This window comes from Oncorhynchus gorbuscha, linkage group LG20 (genome assembly GCF_021184085.1).
Source record: "Oncorhynchus gorbuscha isolate QuinsamMale2020 ecotype Even-year linkage group LG20, OgorEven_v1.0, whole genome shotgun sequence".
NCBI classification, from domain to species: domain Eukaryota; kingdom Metazoa; phylum Chordata; class Actinopteri; order Salmoniformes; family Salmonidae; genus Oncorhynchus; species Oncorhynchus gorbuscha.
The window spans coordinates 16,617,195-16,644,320 of NC_060192.1; the positions used below are offsets into that span (position 1 = coordinate 16,617,195).

Here is a 27,126-nt window from a genome sequence, read left to right on the forward strand (position 1 = left end):
GTAGGGGGATTCCCCTAGCCTTTCCCAAGCACGCTGGTTCAAATGATCAAAGCTTGATGATTCGTTTATTATTTCAATCAGCTGTGTAGTGCTAGGGGCAAAAACCACAACGCGCCCCCCCCTGGGGTCCCGAGGACCAAGTTTGGGAAACCCTGTTCTAGCAGATCTCAAACCCAGGCCACTAGTAACAATGTCAAAAACCCTCACCAGTCTCAGTTAAGGGATATCTCAAGCACATGTGCTTATTGGGCCAGTATAGTGAGGGCCTGTCCTGTCCAAAAGAAACCGTACCCCCTCCTCCCTAAGCACTTGTATAGATCTGAAACAACTTGATAGGTGGAATAGGGTGGATGCACTCTGAAGTAGATCTCAGCTCTGTTTAAATACACCCAATTCAAACTCTGACTGATCATAGGGATTCAGGAGTATCATTAAAACCGATGAACATGCCCCACCCAACATTACACAATTGTACTGAAAGCCCCTAATGAATTGCTGAAATAAGTCAATCAAATCAATGATGAGACTAGTCAGATTAACCAATACATGACACAGACTTGGTGGCGTAGCAGGAAGATCATGAACCAAGAGGTTGTGAGTTCTCATCCCAGGTGAGGGCTGTTGAACGATGACTGTGTAAAGGAACATGCATAATGTCATCATGTGTGTTGAATCTGTAAGCTGGAACCTGTATGTTAAGAGCACTGTGTGTGTGAGTATCCCTTGCCAACAGACATAGAGCTATGAATGGATCAATGGTCCATCAATCAGGGTCTTGATCGGCTGTACACCAGTAATAATGTAATAATGTGTAATGAAACCATCACTTTTTGGGGGAGAATGTTTCTTTGGTTTAATCAGGTGATGTCCTGACAACTGCTACACAGAAATGTTTTTGCAAAGGTCCCATGAAGTGTTTCTAGAACATCGATATCTTAAGTTCTGAGAACATGTTAAGCACGTTCTGGGTACCTTATTTTGGACATGAAGGGAATGGTCTCTTGGAAACATTCCTTTCCCATCATGGGAACATTCCTATGAAAATGATAGCTCATGACATAATGAGACTCTTAAGGGAACGTTCTCTAAAGTTGTGGGAACATGTCCTGTTAGCTGGGAGGCAGCAGAAACACCATAACAATAAGATAATGTACACTTTATGTGCAAAGGTATGTGGACACCCCTTCAAATGAGTGGATTTAGCTATTTCAGCAACACCCGTTGCTGACAGGTGAATAAAATCGAGCACACAGCCATACAATCTCCATAGACAACCATTGGCAGTAGCAGAATGGTCTTACTGATGTGCTCAGTGACATTCAATTTGCCACCTTTCCAACAAGTCAGTTCATCAGATTTCTGCTCTGCTAGAGCTGCCCTGGTCAACTGTAAGTGTTGTTATTGTGAAGTGGAAACTTCAAGGAGCAACAACGGCTCAGCCGTGAAGTGGTAGGCCACACAAGCTCACAGAACGGGACCGCCGAGTGCTGAAGTGCGTAGCCCATAAAAATCACTCACTACTGAGTTCCAAACTGCCCCTGGAAGCAACTTTTTGTCATGTCGTGTAAGTCAGCAATGCACAGTAGATCACATGCTTTATGTGGACGAACGGTGGCTATTCAACATGTAGAATAGTCTGAAAATGACGGACGGTGTTCTGTGGTCAAAGATGGTAGGACTGCTTCACATGGCCTTTAAGCCTTCATCTTTTCAGCGTGTCTTTCCTCTTTCAGTGCAAAAGTAGCACAATAAGAAGTTGCTTGGATGTTTGTTGCTAGTGTATGTGGGTGAATATGGCGTAGGTGGAATTCATAAAGATATGGGACTGTGTCTATTGTACATGGCTGTGTTATTGAGCGTCCACAGACTCTCTCCCACCTCCGTATGCACAACATACATGTTATGTATATAAAAGTGCTCACTGCCAGTGCTCTTCTCTGCTTCCACCTCTACAGTATGATCAGAAGTCTGTGTGTATGTGAGCTGTTTCTCTCACCTCTTTCTCCCAGCCCCATACTGCTGGCTCAGGAAGCTGTTCTGGGCTCATCGATGGCCGACGCAAAACAGGCTGGCCCGGACAGGGCTCAGGGTGGGGGGAGGCGAAAGAGAGGGGTTTGAGGGGGGGTGAGGGGGGGCACTTCCTCCCATTCTTCTCTTGAGTGGAGTTCCCATGAGCAGCCATGCCAAGAGCAGTGTGGCTGGAGCAGGCCGACCCAGCACCAGTCTCGCCTCTGTGACGCCAGCCCCCACACACGGACACGCACACCGCGAGCACAGCGCTCGTCTTCTCTCCGCAGAGCAGAGAAGACCGGACAGTGCTAGGAAGACTCACGTTAATGTGAGGAGCCGTACACAGCACTTTGAGGACACAGTGTCGTGAGGAGCTATACACAGCATTCTGAGGACACAGTGTTGTGAGGAGCCATACACAGCACTCTGAGGACACAGTGTCGTGAGGAGCTATACACAGCATTCTGAGGACACAGTGTTGTGAGGAGCCATACACAGCACTCTGAGGACACAGTGTTGTGAGGACCCATACACAGCACTCTGAGGACACAGTGTTGTGTGGAGCCATACACAGCACTCTGAGGATCTAATTGTTGACTGCGCTGACCACATACAGATCATTATTTCTAGTGCATCTCATTGACTGTCTGTTGACCATCCAGATAGGACCATACCTAGTGGTTGCTGCATAGAGGGCAGCAATCAACACAAACCGTAATGACTGGACTATAGAGGATCCTGACAAGTGAACCACCATACAGAGAGGTCTGGGATCAAATTTGGAACACACATTGAAGAGCACATACAGCATTGTGAGAACCCATAGAAGAACAGAGGAACTCTAAAGGAACATCCTCAGGGAACCATCCAGGACGGTAGACAGAGAAGCTTCCACAGTGGGTCTGTCCTCAGGAGGAGCTTGTAGACATGCATACCATCCACGGGCTGTGTAGGATCTGCATCACTGCTAGACTGCCTCAGGTTTGTTCCCCTAGACAATCACCTGGAGAGAGGGACGGTGGGAGAGAGAGGTGGATGGAGGGAGAGATAGAGGTTTGTTGTACATGGGGGTGTGACAAATGGGGGGAGAGTGTCAAGTAAGTGTGTGAGTGAGGCGAGAGGGAGAGGACAGGGTGTGGGGTAGGAGAGTGTGCGAATGGATGTGTGGAGAACGGGGGGAGAGGGAAGATGGAAGGAGAAGGGGAGGGGAGGGGAGCGGGACGGGTGCAGGAGTAGGGTTCTGTGTGTAGCCAGCTCTTTTGGAAAGACTGCAACACTGACAAAGAGAATACATTAGATAGCACGGGAAATAACAAGGGAAAGCAATGGGAGAAGAGCAATGACGTAGGAAACAGACAGTGATCAATTGGTTGTGAAACTGAAACTACGTGTGTATCGATTTTTAGGATAGTGAAATTGGATTAAGGCACTGGAACAATGATAGAAAGAAGAAAAGTTAAGGAATTTATATTAAAGCCTTTAGGCGCTACTAATATAGCCAAGTGTTTGCCATTGGACAGCTCAGTCCTATAGTGTCTAACATGTAAGGGAAAGCGATGAGGAGGAAACCAGTGTAAGAAACGAGAGGATGAAAAGCGAGAGTGTTTTCCCTGTTTCCCGAGACTGAAGAACCAGGTCTCTTTCACCTACATTATTCATCCATAACGAGAGAAGAGACAGATCTGATGAAGAGATGCATTGAAAATAAAGAGAGAGAGAATCCTCCAGTCCCGTAGGCTTAAACATAACACTCAAAAGTCTGGAGTCTGTTATCCTCACTTCAAAACTCCTTCCATACAGTCTGAAGCTTATGGCTTATAGACATAGCACAAGCCCATCTTATCTAACAGTTTGCAATCAGTTGGGGTTAACAATCCAAATCAACTTTGGCCTAAGACACTCTGTCTTGATTGGAGTTTGCATGGCGTCACATCAGTACAGCGTGTTGACATGGACATAATGCTGGGCTGGCAGGGAGTTTGGTTTTTCTGGTGGCCCCGAGACACGTTGTCACCAAACCACAGTGACCCAGATGTGGCCCTGCACAATGGACCGGGGCTGTCCTACTAGAATTGTAGTGTTGCAGTGTTCAGCACACAAACAGACATTGGGGTGGATTGTTTTTTTGCTTTCGTTCTGTGTGCCTGTGTGTGTGTAAGTTTGTGCATGTGTGTGTTTGTGTGTGTGAGAGTGTGTAACTGTGCAGGTCAGTAGTGAAATCACTGAGGCACATCAGGTTGACAGACTGGAGAGGCATCAAACTGAGCAGAAGCACACAGCAGACAGACAAACAGACAGACAGACAAACAGACAGACAGACAGACAGTGGGTTGGCTCCTGGCTGTGTTCTCATAGACAGATAGTGTCTTATATGAGGTTGCTGAGGCAAAGCAACAGAGAGAAAATTCAGTCTCATGCACGCACGCACACACAAACACACAAACACTACACATCTCTCAGGACACAACAGAACACCACTCCGAGTCACCACACACACACACACTCCTACGCAATCAGTTACATAAATACACCCCTGTACAACTCATTTGAGTAGCTCTAAATAGCGAGCAACGGTAGTTTCATACTCATACTGGGCTTGTAACCTTCTCATTTGAGGGGAAGGAGAAAGATTGAGGCTGTAGAGGCTCTTGAGGCGAACTGGAGATGGGAGAATAGCATCCTTGAACAAATGCTGTGAATGCTGTTTGTCAGGCAATTGTTGCTGGTTCTCTGACCTTGGCCTGAAGGTTGGACGTGTGTGTTAGTGCATGTGAGAGCGAGACCAGGAATGAGGGTTCCTTTATTAACAACGTGTGTGTGTAACCACCGTGTGCCCACTGTAAGGCCCTGGGTGCCAGTCGGTGTGTATCTGGTCTCCCAGTGGTCCAGTCCCACGCTCAAAAAGGCCAGGGGGCACCTCTCATTAACACTACCCTCCCACCCCCACCCCAACCCCTGATCCCCTCATCCCACCGCCCCTCTGCTCTACCTTCCCTCCCCTACTGACTGCCAACCTAGCCCCTACAGAGCCCCCAACTCCTTTTCCTTCATCTTCTGTTTTCTCTTTTTATTTCTTCTTTAGACTCTCATCCAATTCTCTCTCTTTCTCTCTCTCTCTCTCTCCTCTCTGCTCTCTCTCTCTCTTCTCTCTCTCTCTCTCTCTCTCTCTCTCTCTCTCTCTCTCTCTCTCTCTCTCTCTCTCTCTCTCTCTCTCTCTCTCTCTCTCTCTCTCTCTCTCTCTCTCTCTCTCTCTCTCTCTCTCTCTCTCTCTCTCTCTCTCTCCCTCTCTCTCTCTCTCACCCCTCTCTGATCTGACAGTAGTGATGTTGTCTCTGGTCTTTAGCCAGGCTGCAGGGTTATTAAACAGTCGCCTACTCACACAATATGCTGCTCTGATCCTTGTCTGTCCCTGACACCAGATACCCAACTACTCTGACATGACAGGGTGACAAGTCCTCCACTAACCAGATTATCTATCAGGATGATCATCTGTCAAACATTTAAAAAGACTATCATGTGTTTTTATAGGTGGGATGTCGGTCAATAATTGCCATAATGTGTTCCATCAACTTGTCTGTGTCTTGTCAAAAACAAGTGTAAAAAACAAACATGTTTGTGTGTGCCCCGCCAACAGCCTGTCAGTCAGCAGGATGAAGAGGTCAACCTGGCTGTCACCAGGGCGGTGACAATGCATTGGGGTGACATACAGGATGTCACCAGGGATTATGGACTGTGACTCTGTATCTCACTAGATTACAGACGATCAATCCCGAAGGGCAATCCGTCAAGGAATTCTAGGAACTGTCCCTAAGACCATTATACCAGCCTCCTTTGGCTACTGAGGGTTGAACTGTAGTTATCAAAGCTAAACAAGTTAATACGCTTGTGCATCTTGATGCCAGTCTTTTAGACATGCTCTTTGGGTAGAAGTTGCTCATAGGCACAGGTCTTGGATCAGTCTACCCTCTTTACCATCCTGATCTGAACCAAAAGGGGGGAGATGTAAAACTGCGTTTTAAAGCAACATCGTACTCAATCTGTTTTATGATCAAAGTGTGTGTAGAGATTTCAGATGCCCTATTGTCAGCAGATGAGATGGAAACAATGTATTGGAACGGAGCACTGTTGATTTTGGACCACACACACAGTCATTATTCCTGGAGTTCTGACAGAAAGGCATCGTATGTGTGTGTGTGTGTGTGTGTGTGTGTGTGTGTGTGTGTGTGTGTGTGTGTGTGTGTGTGTGTGTGTGTGTGTGTGTGTGTGTGTGTGTGTGTGTGTGTGTGTGTGTGTGTGTGTGTGCCTGCCCTCTTACTCTGTGCGGATGCTGCCAACAGTTGGCGTCAGATCAACACCAATGCGCCGGCCACCTTTAATGAGGGCCACAGTGCTAATCTGTGTGGCTGGCATTAACACGCGTTCCATCCTGACACACTCAGCTCCTGGCCAGAGAACATCTCTCTGATCTGTAGGCATATGCTCACATGTTGTTCATCACTGCTCCTGCTTGCTGTAGATGTCTTTTCAAATATAGTATTTGCATTTCACTCCGTGGACAAATATAGACATGAATGAATAATGCTTCATGTAATGTTATGTCTGTTTGTGTGTTCTATAGGTGACCATCCTTCGAGGAAAAGACGGCTATGGCTTCACCATCTGCTCTGACTCCCCAGTGAGGGTTCAGGCTGTCGATTCAGGCAAGGCTCCCCACTCCCCGCCTGTGTGTGTGTGTGTGTGTGTGTGTGTGTGTGTGTGTGTGTGTGCGTGTGTGTGTGTGTGTGTGTGTGTGTGTGTGTGTGTGTGTGTGTGTGTGTGTGTGTGTGTGTGTGTGTGTGTGTGTGTGTGTGTGTGTGTGTGTGTGTGTGTGTGTGTGTGTTGGTCTAGATGTATGGGTGCAGGTGTATATTTGACCCTCTCTTGTCCCCCTCTTCCCTTCTTTTTGAGGTGGTCAAATCAGGTTTGCATGTAGGTATTAGTAGGTAGAAGCTGGTGTGTGTAACTGTGTGTGTATATGTGTGTGTTTGTGTGTGCATGTTTGACCCTCTTCTGCCCTCTCTCCTGTCCCAAGGTGGTCCGGCGGATCAGGCAGGTCTGCAGCAGCTGGACACTGTGCTGCAGCTCAACGGTCAGCCTGTAGAACAGTGGAAATGTGTGGAGGTCGCCCACGCCATCAGGTACAACAGGCAGGGAGACACAGAGGAAGTAGTGGACTTAACCAACTTTGACAGGGATAGCTATCTTCAACACTTAAAGAACACCTCATGCTACATTCTGAAGTTTGAAGGGTTGTGCAGTCTATGCACAGCAAACACTATACAGGCACTGTGGCTCATAGTCTCTATGCGTGCTTCCGTTGGCTAAGCTTACCTTTACACTCTTCCTGACCAGTTGTCACATTCCCTCTCTGCCTCCCTCTATAGAAACAGCTCCAATGAGATCAAGGTGGTGGTATGGCGCACTGGGCCGGCTGCCAAGCCCAGTTTTGAGGGCCTCATCCACCGGCCTTCCTACAAGCCCTCCTCCTCCTCCAACTATGATGCCCCCTCGCCCCCCAACAGGCGGCGGGACAGGTCCAAGGACCGGCTCGACCGGGACATGTCCCCCCCGGCCGTGCCCCCCTCCCTGCCCACCACAGGACCAGCCGCCGGGTGCTGGTCAACGGATCTGAGGGGTCTGGCGGGGGAGGGTTAGGATGGGTAGGGGTGGGGGGGGCGTGGGGGGAGAGGGGGCGCGTAGGAAGGGGGGCAGAGGAGGTGGATGGTAAAGTCAGGAGCCAGACCCATAGCCAGAGCCACACAGCCACGCTGAAGGGGACTAGAGTGAAGGCATCCAACGGAGATAACTACATCATCCTGGCCCCCATCAACCCAGGAAGCCAGGTACTGGTGGGGGAGCAGAGGCTCATGGTCCATCCCAGGCTCCTGCCCTACCCCCTCGATGGCACTATCCAGACCCTGACATACACTGAAGATCTCTGTACAGTGCTGTGAAAAAGTATTTTCCCCCTTTCTGATATTTTTGAAACTGAATGTTGTCAGATCTTCAACCGAAACCTAATATTAGATAAAGGGAACCTGAGTGACCAAATAACAAAAAAGTATGTACTTATTTTATTTATTTAATTAACAAAGTTATCCAACACCCAATTCCCATGTGTGAAAAAGTAATTTCCCCCTTACACTCAATAACTGGTTATGACACCTTTAGCGGCAATGACTGCAACCAAATGCTTCCTGTAGTTGTTGATCAGTCTTCTCACATTGCTGTGGATTCATTTTGGCTCACTCTTGCATGCAGAACTGCTTTAACTCAGCGACAGTTGCGGGTTTTCAAAGCATGAACCACTCGTTTCAAGTCCTGCCACAACATCTCAATTTGGATTAGGTCTGGACTTTGACAAGGCCATTCCAATGTTCATGTAGACTTGCTTGTGTGTTTTGGATCATTGTCTTGCTGCATGACCCAGCTGAGCTTCAGCTTCATCTTACAGACGGATGGCCTGACATTCTCCTGTGGAATTCTCTGATACAGAGCAGAATTCATGGCTCCTTCTATTAAGGATCTCGCCAGGCATAAAGTGAAGCGAAAAAAACACTTGGAAGCACCTGGAGGATCATCAAGACTCTTGGAAGAATGTTCTACGGACAGATGATTCAAAGGTATAACTTTTACGACGACATGGGTCCCATTATGTCTGGCGAAAACCAAACACGGCATTCCACAGTAAGAAACTCATACAAACGGTCAAGTATAATGATGGTTTGGGGCTGCTTTGCGGCCTTCACGACCTGGATGACTTGCCTTAATAGAAGGAAACTTGAGTTCTGGTCTATAACAGATAGTTATACAGGAGAATGTCAGATCCATCCATCTGTAAGCTGAAGCTTAAGCACAGCTGGGTCATGCTGCAAGACAATGATCCAAAACATGAAAATGTCTAAAAAGCAACAGATTTGAAGTTTATGAATGGCCTAGTCAAAATGTTGCAGAAGGACTTGAAACGAACAGTTCATGCTTGAAAACCCACAAATGAGTTACAGCAAGAAAGAGAAGGTCAAAATTCTTCCACAGCGATGTGGGAGACTGATCAACAACTACAGGAAGCGTTTGGTTGGAGTCGTTGCAGCTCAAGGTGGCACAACCAGTTATTGTGTGTAAGGCGGCAATGACTTTTTCACAGTGGGGCATTGGGCGTTGCATAACTTTGTTTCTGAAATAAATGAAATAAGTATTTAGTTGTTGTGTTATTTGTTTACCCAGACTCCCTTTATCTAATATTAGGTCTTGTTTAAAGATCTGAAAACATTCAGTATCAAAAATATGCAAAACTTAGAAAGGGGGCAAGTACTTTTCCCGGTACTGTATGTACCATTCTAACCTGGGACAGATTCATGCCAATTCTACTTGATGTACATGACATTACATGCCATCTAAACCAGAGATATAATTTGCCATTCTAACCTGAGAAATATCTGTGCAATTCAAACGGACATAATGTGCATTGTGCAAATTAAAGGTGCGTACAGGGCATTTCGGAAAGTATTCAGACCCCTTGGCATTCTCCACATTTTGTTACGTTACAGCCCTATTCGAAAGTGTATCACATCGTTTTTTCCTCGTCAATCTACACACAATACCCCATAATGACAAAGAAAAACAGGTTTTTAAAATGTTTGCAAATGTATCAATCATTTCAAAAAAAAAATAATGGAAATATGATACTCACATAAGTAATCAGACCCTTCACTCAGTACTTTGTTGAAGCACCTTCGGCAGCGATTACAGCCTCGTCTTCTTGGGTATGACGCTCCAAGATAGTTTTGATGTCTTCACTATTGCTCTACAATGTAGAAAATAGTCAAAATAAAGAACAAATTGTAGGTGTGTCCAAACGTTTGATTGGTACTGTATGTGTATATACTGTATATATGTATATATATATATATGTATATATAGTACATAGTTTAATAGGTAATTTAATACAAATTTAAATGTATGATAATATACAACCAAGAGTTGAGATTTGCTGCACCATTAAGTAGTATTCAAGTGACTATATGGGAAAAGTCATGGTGGCCTCAAGAGGTGTTCTATCAAATGATGCACACTGTAATATGCTGTGTATGGGGAAATAGCTCTTTATGATAAAGACATACTAAAGTGCACTGGATGGAGAAAGAAACACACTGTATTGTGAACTTGATTCCTTAACATCCCTAACAATTTGACACTAATCTGCCAGCCTGGAAGAATGGACCAGTTATGCTGAAGCAATGAATGCAGAAAACCCAGAACGTCTAGTCTTTCCCTATTTCTCCATTATCTCGCTCACTCAGCTTGCACGGCCAATCAAAGGCAGTAATGCTGATTGTGTGGTTGTGGGCTTCCGTGACATAGTAGCTGGTTTTTAAAAGGCCTTTAGGGGACGTGAAGGAGGCTGTATACCCTGCTCTCCACAGACCCAGTAACCTAGAGACAGTGTGTGTGTGTGCGTGTGTGTGTGTGTGTGTTTGCGTGTGTGCGTGCGTGCGTGTGTGTCCGGCAGCATAGCAGCCCTTACAGTCTGCCTTATAGGAGAGGCTCACCCCTGCAGACATGATATGACATGGGGCACAGAGAGCATGATGGGAACGCCTGCTGTAAATTAATGCTAAGAGGAATGGAAGGGGTTAGGGAGTTAGGAGGGTAAGGGGGTGGACTGCTGTCAAGGCAGGGGGATTGGATAGAGGGGGGATAGGATGCAGAGGAGGGAATAGAGAGAGGTATAAAGGAGGGGGTTGATGGATGAAATAAGAGGTTGAGAATGGATGAGAACAGAAGTGGTAGAGGAAAGAAAGAATGCTGCGAGAGTGGATGGAAAAGTGGGTGGAAGTAAGTGGCTATCAGAGATGCTTGGGGTTGATGAATGGATCATAGAGAGCAGGGACACAATATGTCAGCAGAAGAGGGAGAAGGATGGTAGAGGAAAGAAACCTGAATGCATAGACCTGGGTTCAGAGTGGGGTTCATGGAAAAGTGGGTGGAAGCATAGACCTGTTCAGGCCACTAAAGAATGTCAGACTAAATCCAAAACCTTGATGCTTGGGGTTACAGAGCATCCTTCCTGCCCAGCTTGGTCGCACCCCCCTCTGGAAGTCATAGGTCAGAGCAGGGACACAATGCATAGATGGGTTCAGGCCACTACTACACAACACAGGCCACTACTACACAACCCCTGCTGACCTGGGTTCAGGCCACAGGCCACTACTACACAACCCCTGCATAGACCTGGGTTCAGGCCACTACTACACAACCCCTGCATAGACCTGGGTTCAGGCCACTACTACACTACTACACAACAACCCCTGCATAGACCTGGGTTCAGGCCACTACTACACAACCCCTGCATAGACCTGGGTTCAGGCCACTACTACACAACCCCTGCATAGACCTGGGTTCAGGCCACTACTACACAACCCCTGCATAGACCTGGGTTCAGGCCACTACTACACAACCCAGGCCACTGCATAGACCTGGGTTCAGGCCACTACTACACAACCCCTGCATAGACCTGGGTTCAGGCCACTGGGTTCAGGCCACTACACAACCCCTGCATAGACCTGGGTTCAGGCCACTACTACACAACCCCTGCATAGACCTGGGTTCAGGCCACTACTACACAACCCCTGCATAGACCTGGGTTCAGGCCACTACTACACAACCCCTGCATAGACCTGGGTTCAGGCCACTACTACACAACCCCTGCATAGACCTGGGTTCAGGCCACTACTACACAACCCCTGCATAGACCTGGGTTCAGGCCACTACTACACAACCCCTGCATAGACCTGGGTTCAGGCCACTACTACACAACCCCTGCATAGACCTGGGTTCAGGCCACTACTACACAACCCCTGCATAGACCTGGGTTCAGGCCACTACTACACAACCCCTGCATAGACCTGGGTTCAGGCCACTACTACACAACCCCTGCATAGACCTGGGTTCAGGCCACTACTACACAACCCCTGCATAGACCTGGGTTCAGGCCACTACTACACATAGGGCTCTGGTTAAAAGTAGTTGTCCGTGACCCTTTTCCATGCCTAACATGCCTGGTCTGCATTGTCATTGCTTCAATTTCACCTCATGTCAGGCATTATTTTATGGTGGAATGGATACATTACATGTGACAATTTCCTGTAACAATGTATTGGATAATGGTATTGGTCAACTGTCAACAGAACCATTGACTATTATGTTTTTGTCTCTAATTCAGGTATTGAGGCCTATCTACCAGGACAAGCATGGTACCTTGGGTAAGCCATTTACTACTGACTAGGATTTTAGTGAACAAGGGCGGTTTGGCAGGGCAATTCTGTCAGCACTCATTCTACTTCTATGTTCCCAGGCTAACTCCCAAAATGTGTGGGGTGTGTGTGTTTGTTTGGGGTGTGTGTGTTATGTCTCTCAGCAGGGAGGATGTACCCGCACCAGGCTAGCGTGCCCCAGACTCAAGGGGGTGGCGGTGCTCCACCTGGGGGTGTAGGTCTAGCAGGCCGGACCACCTTCCTACGACGCTCCACTAACGCCAAGACATCTAAACCATCCGATGCCAACCTCTTTGGCCAACCCCCACCCAGCTACCAGCAGGCCCAGAGCTCCTCCAACTTTGCTAACTACCAGAACTGTACTATAGTACGCTCCCATGTACCACACGGCAACCCGCACGGCAACTACGGCTACGTCAAAGCAGCACCCAAGATCCTCATCTTCCCCATCTTTGTTCAGGTGTGTGTGTGAATCACTATATTTCCACTCTCATCTTTCCACCACTCTGTTAGTGACGTTAGGCTTTTTTCCCCCTTTTATTTTGATAACTTTTGGCCTATATGGCTGGTGATGCTAAAAACACAATACGGTAGGAACACACACCAATGCCCCCTACAGCCCATCGAGTCAGTTAATGCCCTGTCATTTTCAGTGCTGAGTGGATAGATGATGTATTCACAGAGAACAGTGATTGGCTTACAGTGGAGGTTGATCTACGATGACCCCTGACTACACCAATCAATACTGAAAAAGATCCATAGATGAGCCCTCATGCAGAAAACACTGTACTACTCCCTGTCCGATCCCCTAGAGCAGTGGTACTCAAACCTCTCCTCGGGATCCCAGCCGTATCTGATCCCCCTAGAGCAGTGGTACTCAAACCTCTCCTCAGGGACCCCAGCCGTATCTGATCCCCTAGAGCAGTGGTACTCAAACCTCTCCTCGGGGACCCCAGCCGTATCTGATCCCCCTAGAGCAGTGGTACTCAAACCTCTCCTCGGGATCCCAGCCGTATCTGATCCCCTAGAGCAGTGGTACTCAAACCTCTGCTCTGGACCCCAGCCGTATCTGATCCCCTAGAGCAGTGGTACTCAAACCTCTGCTCGGGACCCCAGCCGTATCTGATCCCCTAGAGCAGTGGTACTCAAACCTCTCCTCGGGATCCCAGCCGTATCTGATCCCCTAGAGCAGTGGTACTCAAACCTCTCCTCGGGGACCCCAGCCGTATCTGATCCCCTAGAGCAGTGGTACTCAAACCTCTGCTCGGGATCCCAGCCGTATCTGATCCCCTAGAGCAGTGGTACTCAAACCTCTGCTCGGGATCCCAGCCATATCTGATCCCCTAGAGCAGTGGTACTCTGATCCCAGCTAGAGCAGTGGTACTCAAACCTCTCCTCGGGATCCCAGCCATATCTGATCCCCTAGAGCAGTGGTACTCAAACCTCTGCTCGGGACCCCAGCCGTCTGATCCCCCTAGAGCAGTGGTACTCAAACCTCTGCTCGGGACCCCAGCCGTATCTGATCCCCTAGAGCAGTGGTACTCAAACCTCTCCTCGGGATCCCAGCCGTATCTGATCCCCTAGAGCAGTGGTACTCAAACCTCTGCTCAGGACCCCAGCCGTATCTGATCCCCCTAGAGCAGTGGTACTCAAACCTCTGCTCGGGACCCCAGCCGTATCTGATCCCCTAGAGCAGTGGTACTCAAACCTCTGCTCGGGACCCCAGCCGTATCTGATCCCCCTAGAGCAGTGGTACTCACATCTCTCCTCGGGGACCCCAGCCGTATCTGATCCCCCTAGAGCAGTGGTACTCAAACCTCTCCTCAGGACCCCAGCCGTATCTGATCCCCCTAGAGCAGTGGTACTCAAACCTCTGCTCGGGACCCCAGCCGTATCTGATCCCCTAGAGCAGTGGTACTCAAACCTCTCCTCGGGATCCCAGCCGTATCTGATCCACTAGGGAACAGAGCATCATTTAATTGCCATGCATTTTGGAGTAGAATATCCTTTTTAAAAAGTCACCAGACTCACAGTCTTTAAAAAAATAAATGATCAAAAATGTTTAATATTATATCTAAAATATATGAGGAAATTGTATTCCTTCTATGATATCACCAAGTATTACTTACTACACGGCAGTATTACCTATTGAAAGAAACCTAGGGAAACACTGCTCTGTGGTACAGTATGTGTGTACATATGACTCTTGTCATAAACACATTGGAATGAACCACATTTCCTCAACATGCTTACATCCAAGCACTCATGCCCATTTTCAGGCTGCGATTGAACTGGAGAGTTGAACTACCAACTACCCAGGACCCTTCAATGGTCTGTAATAGTACTTCCTGTTGATTAACTGAGTCACCCAGCTGCACCCTTCTGAGACACAGTGACACGGCCCTGTGGGCTCTCTAGCCCTGGTCCACAAGAGGATGTGGCTACCAACCCGCAGCACTAGCACTTTTAGCCTAGCGCCTTCTCACAGTGCGAGACCCTTATAGAGCGGCTCACAGACTCCTTCCAGTCACAGCTCACACGGCGAGGATCTCTGTAGAGACTGGAGCGACTGTAGCTACACGAGAGCCGCCAGCTGCAGAGCCTGTGTTGTTCCCTTTGGTGTGGGGCAGAGAGCATGGAGCTTGGAGCCAAAATGGAGATGGTACTGTAGCCACATGCTCCCTCGTGTACTTATAACATCCATCCCAAATATTTGTGTACTTGAAACATGTGTATCTATCTATACCTCTCTCTCTATTGAGTGATATTTAGGAGTGTTGCGAATGATATTGGGCTGTAATAGCAGTGTATCGACTTCAGTATTAATTACTTTGGCTGTAATATTGTGTACTGACATTAGTGAATGTATTGTGTTTGAAGTAATATCTAGAAGCAGTATTTTGCCCTGTATAATGTAATCTTCATTTAATTTCTAGGATGTTGCCTAATCTTAATCTAACCTTAATCCAATGTTAATCTAACCCTTAAATCTACCCTCTCACCCAATCGTGTGTAGCCTCTGGACCTGTGTAACCCCACACGGACTCTGGTGGTCTCTGAGGAGATGATCCTCCACGAGAGCAAGCACCTCTCCATTAAGGTAAATGGCTACTAAGAAGGTGTGTGTGTGTGTGTGTGTGTGTGTGTGTGTGTGTGTGTGTGTGTGTGTGTGTGTGTGTGTGTGTGTGTGTGTGTGTGTGTGTGTGTGTGTGTGTGTGTGTGTGTGTGTGTGTGTGTGTGTGTGTGTGTGTGTGTGTGTAGATCAGGATCAGTAAAATGGGAGATGGGAGATGTAAAAGTTTGAGTATTTAAGATAGTAACAAGTTGCGAGAATACGACACAACTCTTTGTACTGTGGTTCATATTCTACAACCGTGAGAGTGTTTCGGTTTGAATAACTGTCAGAGTTTGTGCAATGCATTATGGAGATTTTCCCCAGCCCTTGTCAATGTTCTAAAATACCTTCCCAGTGACAGGAAAAGGGCAGAGACCCAGATACAAGGTGTAGACTGAGACCTTATTTATGTCTCCTCTGTCTGTGGTTTTGCTACTAGCAGAGAACAGAGGCGAGAGAGGAGGAGACAGCATTTAGAAAACCTGTGGGTGGTTGCTGCGCTGCGTTGCACTTCTACACTATTGTCTTCTCTTCTCTTGGCCTTTCCTCTCCTCTCCTCTTCTCTCCTCCCTTCTGCTCTCCTCTCCTCCCCTAGAGAGGTGGAAAGAGACACATTGGGGGAAGATGTCTGCTCAAACAGTTAATTGCACAGCAGGTGAAAAAACATACACAGACCATTTTTGCAGTTTTTAAAGGCAATTTCCTGCTATTCTAATGCTGTGTTCTTATGCTCAAACAATATAACAAAATCAATGCAACATTTAAAGAAATTTTCCATACACACAAAAAGCTTATTTAGCAAAAATCCCTTTTAGTGAGCCTTTCTCCTTTGTCAAGATAATCAATCCACCTGACAGGTGTAGTATATAAAGAAGCTGATGAAACAGCATGATCATTACACAGGTGCACCTTGTTCTGCCACAGATGTCTCAAGTTTTGAGGGAGTGTGCAGTTGGCATGCTGACTGCATGAATGTCCACTAGAGCTGTTACGAGAGAATGTAATCTATCATAAACCACCTCCAATGTAAATGTAGAGATTTTTGGCAGTACGTCCAACCGGCCTCACAACCGCAGACCACCTGTGACCACGCCAGCCCAGGAACTGCTCATCTAGCTTCTTCACCTACGGGATCGTCTGAGACCAGCCACCTGGACAGCTGATGGGACGGTGGGTTTGCACAACTGAAGACGTTTTGCACAAACTGTCAGAAACCGTCTCAGGGAAGCTCGTCCGAGTGCTCACCAGGGTCATACTCACCAGGGTCTTGACCTGACTGCAGTTTGGCATCGTAACAAACTTCAGCGAATGCTCACCTTCAGTGTGATGGACACTGGCATGCTGGAGAAGTGTGATCTTCACGGATGAATCCCGGTTTCAACTGTACTAGGAAGATGTATGGCGTCATGTTGGCTATCGGTTTGCTGACGTCAACATTGTGATGAGAGTGCTTCATGATGGCGGTGGGGTTATGGTATGGGGAGGTAGAAGCTATGGACAACGAACACAATTGCATTTTATCGATGGCAAATGGAATGCACAGAGATAACGTGATGAGATCCTGAGGCCCGTGGTCGTGCCATTCATCCACCATCATCACCTCATGTTTCATCATGATAATGTACAGCCCCATGTGGCGAGGAGCTGTACACAATTCCTGGAAGCTGAAAATGTCCCAATTCTTCCATGCCTGCATCCTCACCAGACATGTCACCCATTGAGCATGTTTGAAATGCTCTATATTGATGTGTACGACAGCGTGGTCCAGTTTTCACCAATATACAGCACCTCGCACAGTCATCGAAGTGGAGTGGGACAACATTCCACAGGCCACAACCAACAGCCTGATTAACTCTATGCAAAGGAGATGTGTTGGCTGCATGAGGCAAATGGTGGTCACCCCAGATACGGGCTGAGTTTCTGATCCACGCCCCTACTTTTTTTAAAGGTATCTGTGACCAACAGATGCATATCTGTATTCCCAGTCATGTGGAATCCATAGATTTGGGCCTATTTGCATATATTTCAATTAACTGATTTTCTTATGAACTGTAACTCAGTGAAATCTTCAACATTGTCCCATGTTGCATTTATATTTGTGTTCATGGTATATACATACAGTACCAGTCAAAAGTTTGGACACACCTACTCATTCAAAGGATTTTATTTATTTATTGAAGACAGCTTTGCACACTCTTTGGCATTCTCTCAACCAGCTTCATGAGGTAGTCACCTGGAATGCATTTCAATTAACAGATTTGCCTTGATAAAAGTTCATTTCAGTTGTGTTGTGACAAGGTAGGAGTGATATACAGAAGATAGCCCTATTTGGTAAAAGACCAAGTCCGTATTATGTCAAGAACAGCTCAAATAAGCAAAGAGAGTGCAGTTGCAAAAACCATCAAACACTATGATGACACTGTCTCTCATGAGGACCACCATAGGAAAAGAAGACCCAGAATAACCTCTGCTGCAGAGGATAAGTTCATTAGAGTTACCAGCCTCAGAAATCGGCAATTAACTGCACCTCAGATAGCAGCCCAAATAAATGCTTCATGGAGTTCAAGTAACAGACTCATCTCAAATCAAATCAAATTTGTCAAATCAAATTGTATTAGTCACGAATACTACAGGTGTAGACCTTACAGTGAAATGCTTACTGTAGACCTTCCAGTGAAATGCTTACTTACGAGCCCCTAACCAACAATGCAGTTTCAAAAAATGCAGATAAGAATAAGAGATAAAAGTAACAAGTAAAGAGCAGCAGTGAAATAACAACAGCGAGACTATATACAGGGGGGTACAAATACACAGTCAATGTGCACTGGTTATTTGAGTTAGTATGTACATGTGGGTAGTGTTATTAAAGTGACTATGCGTAGATGACAACAGAGTAGCAGTGGTGTAAAGAGGGGGTGGGGGCACTGCAAATAGTCTGGGTAGCCATTTGATTAGCTGTTCAGGAACCTTATGGCTTGCCATGCGGTAGCAGAGAGAACAGTCTATGACTAGGCTGGCTGGAGTCTTTGACAATTTCTAGGGCCTTCCTCTGACACCGCCTGGTATAGAGGTCCTGTATGGCAGGAAGCTTGGCCCTAGTGATGTACTGGGACATTCGCACTACCCTCTGTAGTGCCTTGCGGTCGGAAGCCGAGCAGTTGCCATACCAGGCAGTGATGCAACCAGTCAGGATGCTCTCAATGGTGCAGTTACAGAACCTTTTGACGATCTGAGGACCCGTGCCAAATCTTTTCAGTCTCCTGAGGGGGAATAGGTTTTGTTGTAAACCCTCTTCACGACTGTCTTGGAGTGCTTGGACAATGTTAGTTTGTTGCTGATGTGAACACCAAGAAACTTCAAGCTCTCAACCTGCTCCACTGCAGCCTCGTCGATGAGAATGGGGGCATGCTCGGTCCTCTTTTTCCTGTAGTCCACAATCATCTCCTTTGTCTTGATCACTTTGAGGGAGAGGTTGTTGTCCTGGCACCACACGGCCAGGGTTCTGACCTCCTCCCTATAGGCTGTCTGATCAGGCACTGTTGTGTCATCAGCAAATTTAATGATGGTGTTGGAGTTGTGCCTGGCCATGCAGTCATGAGTGAACAGGGAGTACAGGAGGGGACTGAACACGCACCCCTGAAGGGCCCCTTTGTTGTCGATTAGCGTGGTGGATGTGTTGTTACCTACCCTTACCACTTGGGGGTGGCCTTTTCAGGAAGTTCAAGATCCAACATCAACTCTTCAGAGGAGACTGCGTGATTCAGGCCTTCATGTTCGAATTGCTGCAAAGAAACCACTACTAAAGGACACTAATAATAAGAAGAGACTTGCTTGGGCCAAGAAACACGAGCAATGGACATTAAACAGGTGGAAATCTGTCCTTTGTTCTGAATAATCCAAATTTGAGATTTTTGGTTCCAACCGGCATGTCTTTGTGAGACCCAGAGTAGGTGAACGGATGATCTCCGCATGTGTGTTTCCCACCGTGAAGCTTGGAAGAAGAGGTGTGATGGTGTGGGGGTGCTTTGCTGGTGACACTGTTTGTGATTTATTTAGAATTCAAGGCACACTTAAACAGCATTGCTACCCCAGCATTCTGCAGCGATACGCCATCCCATCTGGTTTGCACTTAGTGGAACTAGCATTTGTTTTTCAACAAGACATTGACCCAAAACACCTCCAGGCTTTGTATTTGCTATTTGACCAAGAAGGAGAGTGATGGAGTGCTGCATTATAGATGACATGGCCTCCACAATCACAATCACCCGACCTAAAACCCATTGAGATGGTTTGGGATGAGTTGGACTGCAGAGTGAATGAAAAGCAGCCAACAAATGCTCAGCATATGTGGGAACTCCTTCAAGGCTGTTGGAAAATCATTCCAGGTGACGACCTCATGAAGTGAGAGAATGCCAAGTGTGTGCAAAGCTGTCATCAAGACAAAGAAAGGTTACTTTAAAGAATCTAAAATATTAAATATATTTTGATTTGTTTAACACTTTTTGGTTACTACATGATTTCATATGTGTTATTTCATAGTTTCGATGTCTTCACTATTATTCTGCAATGTAGAAAATGGTAAAAATAAAGAAAAACCCTTGAATGAGTGGGTGTTTCCAAACTTTTCACTGGTACTGTATATATAAAATTTGCAATGTCATCCCACGACCCACCTGGATCCCTGCCGCAACCCACAAGTGGGTCCTGACCCACAGGTCTTAGGAATGATGCAGTTCTGTGGCTCCTAGTACCTCTCTCTCTCTCTCTCTCTCTCTCTCTTTCTTTCTCGTTCCCCCTGTCACGTCCCCTGACCTTTGTGTAGTTTTTATCAGAGTGGAAGGACCATTTGGCCTCCAGAACGTCCTCTATTGTTGTCTGCTTATGGTTGCTTCAATACAATGGACTGGAGGACTTTCTTTTGATTGATGATTCATTGACAGTAGTTTCAATCAAACACAGTATTCACTAAATGTATATGGTGTCGCTCTCTCTCATATGTTATAAATTATATTATATCTCCCCAAAAATTGAGAACGCTTCAAAAAGAGCAATACATTACATGTTGGCCATATTTACCCTTGTAGTTGTAAATGCCTGTAAGTCCTACAGTATATTCTGTAGACTGGTGGTTGAGGGTGAGCACCTCGGTTTGGCCTTGGCTTTAGTGAAAAGCTACAATGCAATGTTGTGGTGGACAAGGGTGGATACTGTATTTAACACACATAACGATCTGTTATCCACCCTGTATTCTCTGGGAATCAGGGAGCTGAGTGAGAGAGGGAAGCCATGACAAGCTGGGCAGCCATTGTGATAATATTGTCCAGGAAATGTGATGGAGTGGCGGGTGTGGGGGGGGGGGTGTCCGTTGGCAGGGGTCTGGGAGAGGAAGACCAGGACAACCCTGTTTACCATCCAGGATGGTTGCTAGGTGGTTGGCAGAAGGGGTGTTTGACCCTCTCTTGCTCTCTCTAAAACACACACGCATGCACACACACACATCCTGACAGGTTATTCTGGAGTGACATTCCTAAAACAGAAAGCCAAAAGAGATCAGCTGTGGTTTTAGGGGTTTTTAGTAGGGTGGGCGGCTGGTTTTAAAAACAGCTCTGACCCTGTTGACTTGAGTCTTCTTGACATTCAGAGAGGAGGAGAGGAGGGAAAGAGAGAGGGAAGGAGAGGGTTGGGGCTGGGTTCGGATCACCTGCTCTGTGGGTTTTAATTGTGTTGATCTTATTGATAAGGTCTTGTCATCTAGCTGTGTGTGTGTGTGTGTGCGTCTTCTGTAGATAAAAATGGACAATACTACGTTCGTACTATGAGGAAATGTATTTTCTCTTCCAATTCCTCACAGTTTATATCCCCCCTTTCATTATGTCAGATCAGCTTCTCAGTTTCACACTGCGTCTCTGCCAGGGGTTGAAACAGTTCATGGAACAGAACCGAAAACTGGAAAATAACTACATTTTAAGAGGAACAGATTCAGAAACGGGAATGAAAGTGATCTATATTGTTCTGGAACAGAACCGTTTTTCAAAAAGCATGAGAACCGGTTAATAACTTTATTTTAAGTTCAGTGCATTTTTTCACTCCCACAAAAAAATTAAACAAGGCTCTTATGCCAGAGCTCTCACTCGGTCACTCAGACACATATTCCAGTGTTTGCCTGCCAGCTGAAAATCTTTGCCAGTGGTGTGTAGGCAATGTGCTTCTCCCTACGAAGGTTAGGCTACTGCAGCCTACTGATGTTACATGCGTGATTCAGAAATTAGGGAGAGAAGAATGGATTCATCTTTTCAACACTACTTAAGGACACTATAGTTATCACGCTCCACATTGGATTTATTATTAACTATAAAAAGGTAAGACGTGTTTTTAATTCTGGTGCCGCTCTGCACACACAAGCTTGTTAGCCATCTAGCTAGCTCTGGTCCAACTCTCTGAAGTTCAAAGGCATTCAAAGTTCCTTCATAGAAGCCTCTCCTCCGTAGGTATAATTATGTGGGCCTGATTCATATAATACATGTCATAATGGGTTGAGCCTCCTCCTCAACTCTCTCCCCACCCGCAAAATTTCAGTCGCATCTTGCGCTCTGCACCTGGTTGTCCATCGCGCATGTAAACAACTATAGCCTTGGCAGTCTATAGCAGCCATGTGCTATCAGATGCCTAGGCTAAAACAACTATAGCTTGCTCATTCCATAGCAAGCTGCTCTATCTGCACTGATGGGTGAAGCTAATTTGATTTCAGAGATTTAAAAGGGAACAGAAAGGAACCATAAACCTTTACATTTGTGTTCGAACCGATTCATAATTTAATTTTGCAGGTCGGAACAGTGGAATGGAACGGAAAATAATAATTGGTTCTGTTCAGAACAAAACAATTGGAAACTATTTTGGTTCCAAACCCTGGTCTTGGCTCAGAGCGTCAGAGTTGGTAATTGTGGGCGCTGGCTGGGGCTTGAGGACAAATATTTAACAGTTCGTGTTTGTGCTGTAGATAGTCAATATGGGGCCAGACATCCCTGCAGATTCTCCCTGTTTCAATAAGTAATCTGTAAATAATCTGTGCTATTACAGTTTTTACCTTGGTGATGCATAGCCCACTGTACACTCTGCCTGCCCCCCCCCCCACACACACACACAGATACACACACATGCAGTGCCTACAGAAAGTCTACAACCCCTTTAACTTTTTTTTCACATTTTGCTGCCTTCAAATTTGCTCTAAAACAGGATTAAATTAGATTTTTGTAATTGTGGTGCCAGTCATGCTATAGGTAATCTGCAGCAACTGGGGAGTTTGTCAGGATCCAAATAAATATGAAAGGGGCAAAGCCCAGATCAAAAGTTAGAGAAAAACCCACCTCAGTCTTCTGAAAACCTACCCCTGGGATAGAGTTTTCTTTTCAGTGAGACAATTACACAAATGTTAATGCCAAAGACACACCAGAATGGCTTTCCAGTAGGTGTTGAGTGTTCCTGAGTGGTCTAGTCTCAGTCCTGACTTATATTTGCTTGAAAATCAGAGATAAGGTTTGAATATTGCTGTTCATCAATGACTGCCAACCAAATTGAATGAGTTTGAGCAATTGTGACCAAAACAATGGATATATGTTGCCCTTAGTGTTGTGCAAAGTTGGTAGAATCGTATTCCAAATGACTCACAGCTGTAACTGCTGCCAAAGGTGCTTCCGCCAAGTATCAACCACGTAGTATTGGGAATGTTCTGTAACTTTCTTTCACTTTTAAAATGTGGAATAGGTTATGTAGATCTGTAAGGAAATACTCTCATTTAATCCATTTTTAGATTACATTTTTAAGGCAGCAAAATGTGGAAAAAAAGTTCACGGGTTGTAGGCTTTCTATACACACACACACACATACATAGACCACAACATCAAGACCCTCAGCATCCTCTTGATCTGCATAGAAACCACATGCACTGAACACACACACACACACACACCCCACACACATAGCCTAGACACACATTGCTGTGCAATGTTGATGTGTCTGATGCAAGACATTTTCTGTAGCTTCCTTGGTGTTGCCCAGAAGGGATTTACTGAGTGTTTTCCTTGTTTAATGCTGTGGTCTGCTGCTGATAGATGGAAATACATGAGACTGACACACACACAGTGTATTTGTATTTGATCGCATTTCATTTATTCCCCTCCAGCCATTACGACCAGCCCGTCCTCCCCAATTAAGGTTCCACCAACCTCCTGTGAATTCCACGCGTACAGTATTTGCATGTGCTCACATGGTGAGAAAGTGACACGCATATCTAATAGAAGCTACTGTGTTTAGTTGGCACCTGTCCAGTCACCATTGAGACCTGGAACATGACCGTAGGGTATAAAGGGGCTAGAGGACCGGTCACCCAGTCTGTTTAGGCTTAACAATGGGTGTCCCTCTCTCCTGCCTGCCTCATTGTTTGGCCCATCCACTGACATGCAAGAGACAGAGAAGTACCTCTGCCAAAAACACACCCCATACACAGCACAACCCGAAACACACATCCTATGGCCAGGAAGGAAAGCAGTTTGGGAAGGCAGTGTGTGTGTCCTGCCCTTCTCTTCTTTCACACGCAAGCCCCCCCCATTTCTTTACCCCCACCCTCCACAATCCCCTACCCTCTAAACATGTACCAGCTATAATTGGTACTGTTGATCTATTCAGGCGCTTTAAAATGCTTCAAGCGCAAGGAATTATGGACTCATGGTTGTACCTTCATATTTCTCTGTTAGCAAAGTTTTTCCTTTAGTGGGTCATAAGAAGAGTAAGTAAATACATTAATAAGTTAGACTAGCTAGGGTTTGGATTAGTCATGTGTGCACATAAGATGCAAATGTCATCTTTAGGGGGGCTTGCTGAAGCAGTGATGGTCTAGAGACCACGGTGCACTGTGTTCCTGTGTGAACTACACTTCCTGTTGCATAGAAGGTTGCAGTTGAACACCGCTACAAAGACACTTAGAAGTGAGAAGGGCTGTGTGTGTGTGTGTGTGTGTGTGTGTGTGTGTGTGTGTGTGTGTGTGTGTGTGTGTGTGTGTGTGTGTGTGTGTGTGTGTGTGTGTGTGTGTGTGTGTGTGTGTTGCTCTGATCCTGATCCTTGTCTGTCCCTGACACCAGATACACAACTACTCTGACATGACAGGGTGACAAGTCCTCCATTAACCAGATTATCTGTCAAGATGATCATCTATCAAACATTATAAAAGACTGTCAAGATTATCATCTATTTTGAGTGGAAAGTGTGTACAATTTGGAGGATAGACATAGAAGGGCAGTTTTGAGCAATCGTGCGTGCGTGTGTGTGTGTGTGTGTGTATTTGTCAAAAGAGTAAATGTGTGTTGTGCGCCTATGTAAACTGTTTTGCAATGCATGCACAGTGCTGTGATGTCGAGTTTTAGCAAGAAGATATTTTCAGCTAGGTTTCTCTCTCTCTCTCTCTCTCTCTAGGTGACAGTGTTCATCTATACAGACCTGATGCTTGTGACCAGAGAGGATGAACCAGGGAGATGTAATGTCCTACAGAACCCTCTATTCCTCAGACAACTACGGCTACAGGACGGTCAGTGTTTCAACCCTTACACACAAACCTTAGACATGGCCCTGATGCTATTGGACATGATCCCAACTCCTTGAACCCCTTTATTACCCTGTTCAACCCCATAGGCCTAACCCCGTTGACCTGACCCCTTTGTAGACTTAAAGGGATCCTTTGGGATTTTGGCAACGAAGCCCTTTATCTACTTCCCCACAGTCCGATGGACTCATGGATACATTTGTTTATGTCTCTGCAGCCAGTATGAAAGAAGTTAGAGATAATGCTAACTAGCATTAGCACAATGACTGGAAGTCTATGGTATCTACTAGCAGTTACTATAGACTGCCAGTCATTGCTCTAACGCTAGTGAGCAAATAAAGTGGACAACGTGACTTGTTGAAAAGGTGGCATCCTATGACGGTGCCATGTTGAAAGTCACTGAGCTCTTCTGTAAGGTCATTCTATTGCCAATGTAACTATGGAGATTGCAAGGCTGTGTGATTGGTTTTATACACCTGGCAGCAATGGGTGTAGCTGAAATAACCAAATCCATTAAGTTAATGGAGTGTCCACATATTTTTGGCAATGTAGTGTATGTACTACTATGTACTGTTATTTTTATCGCCCAGTAATAGTGAGTTAGACTTCCAGTGGGATATTTAGGCTGAATGTGAGCCAAACCCCGGAGCTTTGTCTTTCTGTTTCTCAGCTATATAAACACTCCACTGAGTTGGTACCTCTCATAGAATAGTTTGACCCACAGTATAACAAAGCACTACAAGTCAAATAAATAGCTCTTACTGTAATTGCCTGTGTGTATAATGTAGAGAGGATATGGAGAGGGCCGGGGTTACAGTAGGCCAGACCTGGCTGGGTGTGTGTGTGTGTGTGTGTACACATTCATATGCACACAAAAGTTAAATCTGTTGACGTACCCAGGCATCAGGTGGCAGACAGTCCAGTCATATCGGTCAGCTGTGATTGGACAGTGTGGAGCCCAGACTGAATCACAATATTCTCAGGTCTCTGTGTTCTGTCCTGCTCCTTCACTGCAACTATATACTGTAGGTTCTGTGACGCACTTTAGAAAGCCCACCTATCACTTTTTATGTCTCGCCCTCAGCTCTCTTTACAGTTTTTCTCAATTGTTACAACACAATTTCTGAAACCTTGCTCCATTTCCTGAAAACATTAAACACAAAACCTCATCTTCAAGCACTATTTACATAACCTGGGACTCCTCTCGCAAAATGAAACATTCGCCTCAAAACAGTTTTACCTGTGTTCAAAATAAAACACTGCTCTCAAAATCATAAACATAGTGATCAAAATGATATACACTCTCAAGCAGGCAGTAAACAATACACCGAAAAATAGAATACACATTGTTCAAAACATACAATCCTCAGGCAGACGTACATTTTTTATCAAAAATAGTCATATTTGTCCATCATTGTCTTTTGATGAATGAAAACAGGTTCTATCATAGTAGCTCAAAATGGATCAGAAATTACTACTCTGCTTTGCTCTTTGCAATTTTGTTTTTTGTTCTTCCTCCTCCTTGTACCCCTATTTTTACAGTACTGTACCCTGCATCTCACAAACTTGTCCTTTGTCTCTGTGATACTGTAATTCTTGTTCTTTGTTGATATGAACCTGCAACCAGTCAAAATCTATTGAGCAGTCAGTACTGTTAATAAATGGAAAGCACAATGTTCAGGGCCGTACAATTTGTCCATTGTACAGTATACAGCCTACAATGCACTGTACTACAGTATCCATTCTCAGACTTTCTCCTCCCCACCTTCAACAACCTGTTTGCTCTCTGAACTGGCTTATATTGGTTGTGTCGCCTCATTTGAAACAGGTTAAATCAATTTTGAGTGGTTGTGTTCAATCAATGACATGTGTTCTCTATTTTGTATTTGATTGTTGCCACTTGTGTTTACCAGTATGGATGACATGTGCATTAGAGTGCAGAATGTGTTTTGAGAATGAAAATGTGTTTAGAGTTTTGCTGAAAAGTCTAAGTGAGATCTGCAAATTGTGTTTTACCATGTGAAATGGTTTAAGGTACTGACAGACTGCATTATTAGCTAAATGAGTCCAGGCAACTTTGTTCTCGGGTTTTAGTG

The 27,126-nt window shown here is 45.8% G+C and overlaps 1 pseudogene; it reads left to right on the plus strand.

The window, feature by feature from the left end:
• Positions 1-2,278: 2,278 nt before the first annotated feature.
• The window catches only part of LOC124006637, a 169,816-nt pseudogene continuing 144,968 nt past the window's right edge, over positions 2,279-27,126 (plus strand).